Here is a 4,084-nt window from a genome sequence, read left to right on the forward strand (position 1 = left end):
TACGGGATTTTGGTATTATATATACATATGTAAATTATGTATTGAAGAGTACCAATCTAAATTCTATAATATATTTCATATCAAAAATCATCTATCTAATTATACAAGATGGATCCCGTATCTAGTTCAAATTCCTTAAATTCCGACAGCTATTCCGATATGGATTGTCATAACCCGACCTTAAACATAAGGACGAATACAATAACATATGATTTCATCGCGAGGTATTGACCCCTATATGCGAAATTTTTCAAAAACTGCATTCGTTTTTACAATACAAACCATAGCTTTTATTACAAATACAAGGTTTAAACAACTTAATAATAATTATCGTTTAGCGATAATCTTAGACTTACAAACTTTACATGTGATAATAACAATACGACTTCCAACATATTTTACATTACAAATCCTCCGATATGCAGTTTTATTTTTGACACAAATATGCATACTCAAGATCTTGCTTAAATTCAACATGTTGCAGCGGAAGCTTTTAGTTATCACCTGAGAATAAACATGCTTAAAACGTCAACATAAAGTTGGTGAGATATAGGTTTAATGCCGGCAGCGTTATAAATATAGACCACAAGATTTCATATATAAACATTTTAATAAAAATATTCTAAGTTGTTGAGCACTTGATAACCATACTTAACATTTAATCAACGTCGCATATTCCCTTTATTATGAAATCTTACTACACCGTACCAAGTGTAGTCACCGAAACGAAGTACTGTGCAACCGTTGAATACTGGTCGTCCAGTCCGGTTGGGGTTGTCAGGCCCGATAGATCTATCAACAGGATTCGCATTTACAATACCCATGTAAATAGTAGTTACCAAGCTACAGGGAAATATGCCAGTGGTACAACTCAACGTAAAATATATATTTTTAATCACTTGTGTCCATAACGTAAATCATAAAATGCATGTATTCTCATCCCGAAATATTTAGAGTTTAAAAGTGGGACTATATACTCACTTTTGCCTTGACGGTATTTAATTCAACTTGGTCTCCAATAGATATCACGAACCTAACCATATATATAATATATCAACATATTTTCTTTTTAAGTAATCGTTACACATATATATATATATATATATATATATATATATATATATATATATATATATATATATATATATATATATATACTTTTAATACTTTTAATATTTTCTTAGTCCGTAGTTAGCAGTCCAATGTTAGTGGTCCACAATTAGTTGCTTAAATAAAATAAATAAAGACCCCATCGTATTCGTATTGATCAGAATTAATCTCGACCCATGGTACCATGTTGTCAAATGACGTGTTGCGTACATAAAGTACCGTGTTGTCAAATGACGTGTTGCGTACAATCATGAGGTCTTATGATTAATCTTCTCGTGTTGTTTACGGGTGGTCCTGAAATATATAAAATCAAATCATAAGTAATTATATATAAACTATCATATTAATTAGAAAAGATATGATTAATTTACTTTTTCTCCAAATATTTTCGTAGCTAAACTAGCTTCGGATACCCAATCTTGTTTTAGTCGTAGTTTCTTCATTACAACTCCGTTTTTGTTGGTTCAACTTGCCACTTCCTTGGATCGAGTCAAATTTTAAGAATATGAACTGAAAATACCTTAGTTTGTATTCGAAATCATAGGTTATAGGTCAAACTTTGGTGAAACTTATGAAAGTGATCATTTTCCATCATAAAAACAACATTTAATGATCATTTTTCTAAAAATACTTACACTTTGAGTTAAACCATGAAATCTTTATGTGTTAACATATTTATAAGAAATATCATTTTTCCAGAACATGAACTTCCAATTCAAAGTTCAAGATGGTTTTTAATTATCCAACCCAAAACAGCCCCCGGTTGCACTCCGACGGCGTAGATTCAGTTTTTAAGATGTTCTTTGTAAAACCAAGTTATATCTTGTTAAGTTAGCATATCATTATGATATATTACAGGTCTTGAAGTGTTTTAAAAGTCAAGTTAGAAGGATCTATTTAGTTTACGAACAAGTTTGAAATCATTCAAACTATGTTCTTGCTGTTAAAATTTTATACCACAAAATAAGATAGCTATATGAATATGAATTGAATAAGATTATGAACAAGGTTACTACCTCAAGTTACTTGGACAAAGTTACTACAAAAGATAAGAAATAATCTTGGAATCAAAGAGTGGTGGAGTTAGATCAAAAGGTTGGAAGTAAACTTCTTCAAATGGGTGGTTATTTTGATATGTTCTTGAAAGAGTTTTCTTATGGTGTTTAAGGCTTGTAATTGAAGCTAAATGATGGGGAAAATGCTTGGAGATGATCAAGTATGAAGTTAGGAGTATTTTGAGAGATAAATGAGGGTGTAGGTATGAGAAAATGGAGTGAAGAAATGGTGTTCATTCATAAAAACGTTTTTAGTTTATAAAGAAAGAAAAGGATTCCTAATTTTGTTTTCTTACTAATAATTCATGCTACTTGACAAATCCTAGTTACCTCATATCTAGGGCAGTAATAATGTTGATTAGGATGTTGATTTGATGTGTATATACCAATAGTAAATACGTATAGAAGCTGGGTATGATACGGGTACATATACCCTAGATATACGTATAGAAATCTTGAGGAAATGGAACGAGAATTCAAATATAGCTATCTTTTGTGAATATACTTATATTGTTTTATGTATTTAAGTCCTTAAAAAGTGATTAAATACATTATATATACAATACATGTATAAGCATTATAGATTATAAGTATATATATCAAAGAATGTTACGTATAGTTATCGTTTTGAAAACTTAAGTTAGTAGCTTCAAAATATACTTATAACTCATTGTCATTAGTACACAATGAGATGTTAAACCATCCTTAGATCATGTTAAATATATATAAATACATATATATACGCAAACGTATAATTATCGTATGTTATATAGTTCGTGATATCATCGGTCATATTGGACGGTCAAACGTTGTGTAAAACTCTTTTCAAAAACACAAGTCTCAACAATTTGGATTGCTTATCATGTTGGTATGGTTTAATTTATGTAAATATTAATCTCATAAGTATAAAATGATCGGAAAAATCCGGGTCGTTACAGTACCTACCCGTTAAATAAATTTCGTCCCGAAATTTTAAAGTTGTACCTATTTTGCGTTCTCGGGAAACAAATGTGGGTACTTTTGTTTCATCTGATCCTCTCATTCCCAAGTAAACTCGAGACCTCTTCAAGCATTCCAACGAACCTTAACGATTGGTATGTTGCTCTGCTTCAGCCGTTTAACTTCACGGTCCATGATTTCGACTGGTTCTTCTATGAATTGTAGTTTCTCGTCGACTTGGATTTCTTCAAGAGGAATGGTGAGATCTTCCTTTGCAAGACATTTCTTGAGGTTTGAGACGTGAAATGAATTATGTACTCCGGCGAGTTGTTGTGGTAACTCGAGACGATAAGCTACCTGTCCGATGCGTTCGATAATCTTGAACGGGCCTACATACCTTGGGTTCAGTTTACCCCTTTTTCCAAAACGTATTACACCTTTCCAAGGTGACACCTTTAGCATAACCATGTCACCGATCTGAAACTCTAATGGTTTCCTTCGGACATCGGCGTAGCTCTTTTGGCGACTACGGGCCGTCCTCAATCTCTCCTTGATTTGTACTATCTTCTCAGTCGTTTCGTGTATGATCTCGGGACTAGTTAATTGTCGATCTCCTACTTCATTCCAACAGATAGGGGATCTACACTTCCTTCCATATAATGCTTCGAATGGTGCAGCTTTAATGCTCGCATGATAACTATTATTATACGAGAATTCTGCTAATGGTAGATATTTATCCCATCTGTTTCCAAAATCGATCACACATGCCCTGAGCATGTCTTCAAGAGTCTGAATTGTTTTTTCACTCTGCCCGTCAGTTTGCGGATGATATGCGGTGCTCATATCCAAACGGGTTCCCAGGGCCTCCTGTAGTGATTGCCAAAACTTTGATGTAAATCTACTATCACGATCGGATATAATGGAAATAGGTATTCCATGCCTTGAAACAATTTCTTTTATGTATAATCATAATAGTTTCT

This window comes from Rutidosis leptorrhynchoides, chromosome 8, assembly GCF_046630445.1.
Source record: "Rutidosis leptorrhynchoides isolate AG116_Rl617_1_P2 chromosome 8, CSIRO_AGI_Rlap_v1, whole genome shotgun sequence".
In the NCBI taxonomy this organism is placed as follows: Eukaryota; Viridiplantae; Streptophyta; class Magnoliopsida; order Asterales; family Asteraceae; genus Rutidosis; species Rutidosis leptorrhynchoides.